At 37.8% G+C, this 10,363-nt stretch overlaps 1 pseudogene; it reads right to left on the bottom strand.

Moving 5' to 3' along the window:
- Positions 1-1,414: 1,414 nt before the first annotated feature.
- The window catches only part of LOC105813637, a 63,676-nt pseudogene continuing 54,727 nt past the window's right edge, over positions 1,415-10,363 (bottom strand).

Genomic DNA, 10,363 nt, shown 5'->3' with positions numbered 1-10,363 from the left:
TACAGGCATGAGCCACCACGCCTGGCCTGTTATATCTTTTTCTATCCTTTTACTCTTTTATTTATTTATTTTTTAACCAACTAGGAAGTTAGTCTTACTGGATATCCTGTTACTCTTAACCTATCTATAGATTGCTTATTTTATTTTAATTGACTCTTTTCTTTTAAATCTAGTCTGACAAATTCTGCTTTTAATTTGTGTGTTTAGGCCATTTACATTTAGTATAATTATTGCTATGATTGGACTTAGGTTACCATTTTATTGTTTGTTTTCTGTTCCCTCCTTTTTTACCTTTTCTACTTTCTTTTGGATTATTTGAATACTTTTAGTATTACAGTTTATCTATTGGCTTTTTGGTTATATCTCTTTATAAATTTTTTTACTTTTTAATTATTAATTGCAGTAAAATACACATAACATAAAATTTACCGTAGTAACCATTTTTAAGTGTACAGTACAATAGTGTTAAGTATATTTATATTGCTTTGCAATGATTTTCCAGAACTTTTTCATCTTGCAAAAATGAACACTCTACTCATTAAACAACAACTCCCTGTCCTCTCTTCTCTCAACCCTTGGCAAACACCATTCGCTTTCAGTTCTTATGAATTTGCTACTCTAGGGACCTCATATGAGTGGAATCATGCAGTATTTGTCTTTTTGACTGGCTTATTTCACTTAACATAATGTGTTCAAGGTTCATCTATGTATTAGCATGTATCAGAATTTCCTTCCTTTTTAAGGCCGAATAATATTCCATTATAGGTATATACCACATTTTGTTTATCTATTCATCTGTCAATGGATACTTCAGTTTCTTCTAACTTTGGTGAATAATGCTGCCATGAACATACAGATATCTCTTTGAGACCCTGCTTTTAATTCTTTTGGATATATATCCAAAAGTAGAATTGCTAGATCATATGGTAATTCTTTTTTTGGAGACAAGGTCTTGCTCCATTGCCCAGGCTGGAGTGTAGTGGTATGATCATAGCTAACTGCAGCCTCAAATGCCTGGGCTCAAGTGATCCTCCCACCTCAGCCTCCTGAATAGCTGAGACTATAGGCATGCACTAAGTTTTAAATTTTTTTGTAGATATGATGTCTCACTGTGTTGCTCAGCCTGGTCTTGAACTCCTGGCCTCAAGCAATCCCCTGCCTTGGCCTCCTAAAGTGTTGGAATTACAGGTGTGAGCCACCACACCCAGCCCATCTAGTGATTTTAAAATTTCCGATATGTTTTTCAGTTTTAAAATTTCTGTTTGGTTCTTTTTCATAGTTTGTTTTTCTCTGCTGAGAACTTTCCATTCATTTCAAGCATGTTCACTTTTACCTTATGGAACATGATGATAATAGCTGTTTTATTTTATTTATTTTTTTAACAACTGGTAATCAATTTATTAAAACAGTTGACTTAAGCATCTGCAATGGTGACCTCAACCTGAACTCCTGGCTCAATACTGATAGAAGTAATCTGTTTAACAATCTCAGGACTATGCAAGTGAAACAGTCACTTGTGGATTCTCATCTGGAAACGATCCCAAGTCTTACAACCTTCACCACAAGGAGTTTTTCTTATAGTGATTCTCAAAGTCTTGGTAGGCATCCGAACCGGCCCTTTCACTTTGAGGTTCTTTTCCTTTGCGCCTCTAATCAAGTCAGCACACACTTTCTCCAGGGACTTTCCGTTGCTGCTGGTTAGGGTGATTCTAATTCGGTGAATCGCCACCTCTGGCTCCGCGGCTGTTTTTCCGATATCTTTAAAAGCTATGGTTACGGCGCGTCTCCTGACCGACTTGTTCCTGGGCGAGAGCGAACAGCGGTGAGTCGGGAGCAGGAGCGTCGGGAGCAGGAGCGGACACAGCTCGGCTCCGCTGCACCTGCGACCGCGTCTTCTTCGAAAAGGATAATAATAGCTGTTCGAAAGTCTTTGCTAATTCCATCATCTTATCATTGGTATCTGTTGATTGTCTTTTCCCTTGAGAATTGGTCACTTTTTCTTGACTCTTTGTATGTGGAATAATGCCAGTTTGTATCCTGAACACTTAGAATATTATTTTGTGAATCTCTGGGTTCTATTAAATCCTCCAGAGAATGCTGACTGTTGTTGTTTTCAGCAGTCGGTCATCCTGGATTGACACCGTAAGGTCTGCCTTTCCCTTTCCCCCCGCCCAGTCGGTTCCAATGTCAGAACAATTTTCAAAGCCCGTGCTGTGCTGCTTTGGATCTGTCTTACATCTGTGCACCTCCAGGGTTAGTCTTGGACTTGTATTGTGCTTTATATTGTTGTTCAATTTTCAAGGCCTTTGCTATGCTGCTTTGTGGTGTTCTGTGTATATGCACCGCAGGAATGAGCCCTAGGCATATGCTGGTTCGTACACAGAGGTAGGGGTACCCTTCTCCAGCTCTCCTCTCTGGGATTCTTCTCAACTTCCTGCCTCTGTCCTAGAGCGAGAATGATAAGAGTTTCTCTAGGAGTTTTAGTTGCCAATGTCACTGTCATAGCAAGAAAAATACAGAGAGGAAGAAACGGAGATTTCTCCCTTAAAACTCTTTGAAACCCAAGGACCCAAATTTTGAGTTCCTCAATCTACACAGACAGGGTTTCTTGGAGAGTTTCAGCTGTGCACACTGCCACGGCCACAGCTCACTGTGTACCCACCCTCAGGTAAAACACACACACACACACACACACACGGAAACTCACTCCCATGTGGGCTCCTTCTCCAAGTTTGACTCTGCTTTTGTTTACATATTTGCACAGGTAGTTGGTTTTTTGTATTTTATCCAGAGTATTTAGTTATAATAATTAGCAGTAAAGATAGGCTTTAGTGGTCTACTCCGTCTTGGCTTACACCGGAGTCTTGAAATACTTATTTCTTAAATTAGTCATTTGATGTCTGTCTCTTCCACTATACTGAATGTCAGTCGGGACTATTTTGGTTTTGTTTATTACTGTGCCTCATACCTAATACAGTTCTTGGCATATACTAAGTAGCCAATAAATATTTATGGCGTAAATGAATGAATGGACACTTTTTAAATTTCATCTTGTTTGAGATTTTTGCAGCATTCTACACTATGAGTTATTCCTATCTCTTGGAATCTTTCTTCCCAAACTTCTTTATGAAACTTACAGCTTCAGAAATTGCTATGAAAAGGGGGATACCTACATAGTCACCCACATAGGTACAAGTACAACCGTAGAGAGTAATAAATGCTCAGTCACCATTTCATCATCCTAGAAAAAAGTAGATACAGTCACCCCTTGATATTTATAGAGCATTGGTTCCAGGACTCCCCGTGGATGCCAAAATCCGCAGGTACTCAAGTCCCTTATATAAAATGGCATAGTATTTGCACATAACCTGGGCGTATCCTCCTGTATACTTTAAATCATCTCTAGATTACTTATAATACTTACTATTAGGTCATTAAATATGAAATGTCCCCTTTCAAATCAAAAGTTAATTATATCTCAAACAAGAAGTAGTACAATTAATGAAAGTATGCACGTTAAACTATCAACACAGTTTTGACATCTCAACAGTAGCTTGGTTATGCCAGCAGTGACGAAGCCTGGAGAGAGAATGAAAATCGCAAAAGACGTTTTCCACAGCTTGTTGAGAATTGAATATTTCTCCTTGCAAGAAGTGGTCCAAAGCCTGGAAGAAGTGATAGTCAGTTGGTGCAAGGTCTGGTGAATATGGTGGATGACAGAGAGTTTTCAAGCCTCTGTAGTTTGAGCACCATTGTATTTTGTGACATGTGGTCTTGCAAGAGGATTAGCCTGTTTCTGTTGACCAATCTCAGCTGCTTAATCACAAGCATCCTCATCATTTCGTCCAGCTGGTTGTAGTGGACATCCACTGTAATCGATTGACCAGGTTTCATGAAGCTGTAGTGGATAATAGCAGCGTTGGACCACCAAACAGACACCATCAGCTTTTTTTGGATGAATATTCAGTTTTGGACTGTGTTTCAGCACTTCATCTTTATCCAACCATTGTGCTGAATGCTTGCAATTGTCAGAAAGAATCCATTTTTCACCACATGGATTTGCCTTTATGTCACGATGGCAAAGAAAGGCAAGCTTTGAGACGACTTCTCTTCTGACGCTCGTTTAATTCATGTGGTACCCATATGTCTAGCTGTTTTACCTTGCCAATTTGTTTCAAATGGTCCAATATGGTTGGAATAGTAACATCAAACCTTGCTGCTAATTCACACATAGGTTGAGATGGATTCACTTCCACTACAGCTTTCAGCTCATCATTATCCACCTTGGTCTCAGGTCACCTACATGGCTCACTTTCTAAATTAAAATCACCAGAATGGAACTTCTCAAACTATTGACATACCGTGCATTCATTAGCCACATCCTTCCCAGACACTTCAGTGATATTTCGAGCTGTCTGCACAGTGTTGGTTCCATGATGGAACTCATTCAAAAATAACACGAATTTTTAACTTCTCCATGGCTTCACAAAAATTGCTCTAAAAAAATGTGAAAGACAATCACAAGCCAAAATGTGCATTTGAAAGACTTAGGATATACCTTCACAATAGGGAAAAAAAAAAGAGTGTCAAAGTGAAATGTCAGAGATATCAACTGTCAAACTTAGTACTTAAGGAAATCGGACATTTCATATTTAATGACCTAATATCATGTAAATACCATGTAAATAGTTATTATACTATATTGTTTAGGGAATAATGACAAGGAAAAATGTCTACACATGTTTATTACAGATGCAACCATCCTTTTTTTTTCCCTAATACTAATGATCCACGGTTGGTTGTATCCACACATGCAAAACCCATGGATGCAGAACCCATGGATACAGAGGGCCGACTGTATTTGTTAACTGCATGGTGGCACTTTTTTGTTTTCTTCCTATTACCTGTTACTATTGAATCCAAAGTCTTCTAGGTCGTCCCGTTTCCTGTTTATCTAGCTTATTACTTTCCTACATAATTTCTTGCTAAAATAATAATTTTCAAAAAATTAAAAACATGACTTATAAAAATATATACAGAAAATATGTCAGATATTTTATTCAACTCATTGATTAATGGGAGAACATGTAAGATAGTAAGACTAGGTCAAAGAAAACATTGAGGAACAGAGAGTTTATATAGTCAGTCAGTCAAAGGAATGATGAAATAAATTTGCTGTTAATAATAGATGCAAATTCCTATTAGATAAGAGACATAATATTTGGAGTTATGTTTTTTTACCAGATGGAAAACAATTAAATCTCTAACAGATTTGTATTTGTATTACTAAGGACAAGGATACTTTGGATTGCTCTCCAGCAGGAATGATTTGCATTGTTATCAGTTTTCTATAAGTTAACCACTGCTACTATAAAGTTGTAAAATAGCCTCATCAATAGAAAGTCAAATTAAGATGTACACTCCTTCATAATCAGATAATTTCCAGAGGGTCTAAATGACATCCTGCACTCCATTGAAAGGACTCCAGTAATCTCTTCTACCTATTTCCAAGTTTGGGATATTTTTTCTTAATACTCTTTATCCCAGATAGGAAAATTTTATTTTTTCTTTTCTTTTATTCCTGTCCCCCTTTCCTCATAGAATGTATTTTCCTCTCCCCCTGCCCAGTTGTATTTCTTACTTTCTTCACATCTTGGCCTCAGCTTTTTTTTGGGGGTGGGGGGGAACAGTAAAATGGTATTTTATTTATTTTTTTTTTTTGAGACAGAGTCTCACTCTGTTGCCCGGGCTAGAGTGCCGTGGCGTCAGCCTAGCTCACAGCAACCTCAAACTCCTGGGCTCAAGCGATCCTCCTGCCTCAGCCTCCTGAGTAGCTGGGACTACAGGCATGCGCCACCATGCCTGGCTAATTTTTTCTATATAGTTTTAGCTGTTTAAGTAATTTCTTTCAATTTTTTTAGTAGAGACGGGGTCTCGCTCTCGCTCAGGCTGGTCTCGAACTCCTGACCTTGAGTGATCCACCTGCCTCGGCCTCCCAGAGTGCTAGGATTACAGGCGTGAGCCACCGCGCCCAGCCTAAAATGGTATTATTTTTTATTAAAAATGATCTTTACTGGTTTGGCACATTTATATTATATCCCTAGTTTTACTTTTAAGTTCTGTGAGGGTAGAAACTACAATTAATCTTTTATCTACAGAAATTGTATCCACTAATTCAGGGATGGTAAATATATAGCATTTGTGCTACCACTCTGCTTACCCATACCTATTGCAGATAATGACAATTAATATCAAAGTCCCTCTTGTTCAGCCTGGACTGAGCCTTAGATTCCTTCTTAACACAGAATTTTAGTCATCCCCTATGAATCAGTTGCAGTTGGCACAAAATGGACATGTTTTAAATGCGTGTTTTTAAGAAACATGTCCTAGAGCAATCTGGATCTAGAGTTGGCATCTTAAGTAAGATCAATCAGAAATTAGAATTGTATATGTGAATATGTGGACATAATTTTTGTCTCTCTCCTAAAATAAAAATGTCTTTTGAGAATTGTTCCAAAGTAACTAGTTGTATGGAGTTGATTATAATCTTACAAAGTACGTTTTCCTTTGCTTTTTTTTAGCCAAAAATTCATGCAAATTATCAAAGTAGATACATTTCTCATATAAAAACTTATTTCTATTATGTGACTCAGTGGTTAACCTTCTGGAAAATAAAGACATGGATTTATTAACCATACATCTTATTAAGTGTATTTACATTTGATCCTAAAGTAATGTACTTTGGATTGAAATGTTGTTTAGAATTTTAAAATTAGTCATTAGGTCTGGGCACAGTGGCTCACACATATAATCCCAGCACTTCGGGAGGCCAAGGTGGGAGGATCACTTGACGTCAGGAGTTCAAGACCAACCTGGGCAACATAACAAGACCCTGTCACTACAAAAAGTTTAAAATATTAGCAGGGCATGGTGGCACAGTCCTGTAGTCCCAGCTACTTGGGAGGCTGAGGCAGGAAGATCACTTGAGCCCAGGTATTCAAGGTTTCAGTGAGCTATGATCACACCACAGCATTCCAGCCTGGACGACAGAGCAAAACCTTGTCTCAAAAAAAAAAAGTGCTTGATTTGGCGGCAGCACATATGCTAAAATTGGAACGATACAGAGAAGATTAGCATGGCCCCTGGGCAAGGATGACATGCAAATTCATGAAACATTCCATATAAAAAAATTAGTCATTAAATCTGAAGAGTCTTGTCATAGATCAATGAGAGTTCAAAAATAAATTAGTCACTCCCTTTGTTATAGAACAGCGGTCCTCAACCTTTTTGGCACCAGGGACTGGTTTCATGGGGGAGGGTGGAGATGGTTTCAGGATGATTCAAGTGCATTGCATTTACTGTGCACTTTGATTCTATTATTATTACATTGTAATATATAATGAAATAATTATACAACTCAACATAATTCAGAATCAGTGGGAGCCCTGAGCTTGTTTTCCTGCAACTAGACAGTCCCATCTGGGGGTGACGGGAGACAGTGACTGATCTGACAGGAGGCAGAGCTCAGGCAGTGATGTGAGCGATGGGAGCAGCTATAAATACAGATGAAGCTTTGCTCCCTCACTTGCCCGCTGCTCACCTCCTGCCGTGCAGCCATTACCCTTGGGCCCTGGGGACTGCAGTGATAGAAGAAATTTACAATAAGCGTTACATGTATCCAGTGTCCAAAGGAAGCACTTGGTGTTTTATACTGGGTAGTACTGAAGAGGAGGCAGGAAGGATTTATTGGCTTATTTAGTGTTTTCCTTAGAGCTCTTGATACTCAACATACCATAGTTACAAAAAACATGGATTATGATGCTAAACTTCCTTGAGTTTTGCTTGGACAGATTATTTAATCTTGCTCTGTCTCAGTTTCCTCATCTTAACGGAGTTGTGGTGAATAATTTTTTCTTTTTTTCTGAGACAGAGTCTCACTCTGCTGGGCTAGAGTGCAGTGGCACCATCATAGCTCACAGCAACCTCAAACTCCTGGGCTCAAGCAATCCTCTTGCTTCAGCCTCACCAGTAGCTGGGGCTACAGGCACACACCATGACCCCCCAGCTAATTTTTCTATTTTTAGTAGAGACCGGGTCTTGCTCTTGCTCAGGCTGGTCTCAAACTCCTGAGCTCAAGCGATTCTCCCGCCTTGGCCTTCCAGAGTGCTAGGATTACAGGCATGAGCCACCGCGCCTGGCCTAAGAATTTTTATTTATTTACATAATTGTGAGGAATACACACACACACACAGACATTCATATGCACATATATGCGTATATGTGCGTATGAATGTACATACACACTCTCTCATGTAAAGCATTTAGAACAGTCTAAGGACATGGTAAGAACTATACACGTTAATTATTATTTATCTTTGCAAATCAAACTGGATACCATTCCTCAAATGCTTCTTTACTAGTTCCAGATCTTTTTTCTTGAAAGAATATTAAAATTTATTTAAAATGTTTATATTATCATTACATAAATCTTTTGTTTCTCTTTGTAAATAGGTTTCTTGACCTATAAAAAGAGCTGTTTGCTCAAGAAAAGAAACTTCTGCCCTGTCTCTAAAAAAAAAAAAAAAAAGAAAGAAAAGAAACTCCCAATTTGATCAGATCCAGGAAAAACAGACCAATTTGAAAAATCTTAAAAAATATTAACTACTCAGGCCACAGTATTCTTCATAAAATGCCTATAAGAGGCAGCAGTGCTAAGAAACATGAATTTATGAACATAACTACTGCTTTTTCCCCCTCAGTTTGATTTAAATTTAATATCCTCCCACAATGGAAATGATTTACAATACAGAGATGAACTGGAAGGAATAGGAAAATGGAAACAAGATGTCATTTCTTTTTACTATCCAACAGATTTACCATATGTTTTGAAATGATGTTTGGCCATCTACAGTAAATGAAACAAAATGCTTTTTAAAATAATGTAACACTTTAAACTATTTTTACTACCAACTCTCCCTCTCCCGTGAAACATTCCTCTTACTGAGCAAAGGTTTATTTAAGCTCCACTTACGTCTATGTTGTTTTTAGCTCATTTCCTTTTTAAAAAAGCAATTGGTGAGTTTATTTCCCAGTTTAGCTGTTATAATAAAATATAAAAGGCATTTTTGTTTCGGCCTCGAGTATAGCATTATCAAAAGCTACAAAACGCACAGCAAAAAATAGGACAGTATAAAATTAGAAGCTGCTGGTGTTTCTTCAGCAGCAGTTATTGCACTTGCAGTTGTTTTCCCCCTCTTGCCACTAGCACAAATCTGAAAGTCCCCTCTGTGTACCAGACAACAAACCCCAAGTGTGTTTTTAAATAGAGGCTTTATTATTCACATAGCATAAAATTCACCCTTTGAAAGTATACAATTCAATGGGTTTTAGCATATACGCAGAGTTGTGCGATCATCATTACCCATTTAGAACACTTTTTGCACTCCAAAAAGAAACCCTGTACCCATCAGCAATCATTTCTCAATCCCTCGTTCCCCCAGACACCAGCAACCATTAATCTACTTTCTACCTATTCCAGACATTTCATATAAGTGGAATCATAACTATGTGGCCTTTGTGACTGGCTTCTTTCACTTAGCATAATGTTTTCAAGGTTTATCCATGCCGAAGCATGTATCAGTACTTCATTCCTTTTTATGGCAGAATACTACTCCATTGTATGGACATACCACATTTTGCTTATTCGTTCACCAGATGATGGACATTTGGCTTGTTTCTTGTTTGTTGATTATTATGAACAATGCTGATATGAACATTCATGTACAAGTTTCTGTGGACATGTTTTTTTCATTTTTTTTGAGTATATACCTAGGAATGGAATTGCTGGGTTATATGATAACCTTTTGAGGAACTGACAGACTATTTTCCAGTGTGGTTGCACCATTTGGCATTCCCAAGCGTTTGAAGGTTCTAATTTCTCCACATTCTTGCTAACATTTGTTATTATCTGTCTTTCTTATTATAGCCATTCTAGCGGGTAGGAAGTGGTATCTCATTTTGATTTTGATTTGAAATTTCCCTGATGGCTAATGACATTGAGCATCTTTTCGTGTGCTTATTGTCCATTTGTATATCCTCTTTGGAGAAACGTCTTTTCATATGCTTTTTTAAAAAATTGTGAGTTTTGTCTTATTGGGTTGCAAGAGTTGTTAAAATATATCCTGAATACAAGTCCCATGTCAGATATATGATTTGCAAATATTTTCTCCCATTCTGTGGGTTGTCTTTTCAGTTTCTTGATGGCATTTTTTGAAGCACTAAAATTTTTCATTTTCTTCTAAAGTCCAGTTTATCTATTTTTTTTCCTTCGGTTGCTTGTGCTTTTGATGTCATATCTAAGAAA

Source organism: Propithecus coquereli, unplaced genomic scaffold, assembly GCF_000956105.1.
Source record: "Propithecus coquereli isolate 6110/MARCELLA unplaced genomic scaffold, Pcoq_1.0 Scaffold285, whole genome shotgun sequence".
Taxonomy (NCBI): Eukaryota; Metazoa; Chordata; class Mammalia; order Primates; family Indriidae; genus Propithecus; species Propithecus coquereli.
Note: the sequence above shows the minus strand (reverse complement) of the source record. Positions and strands in the feature narration are given on the sequence as shown.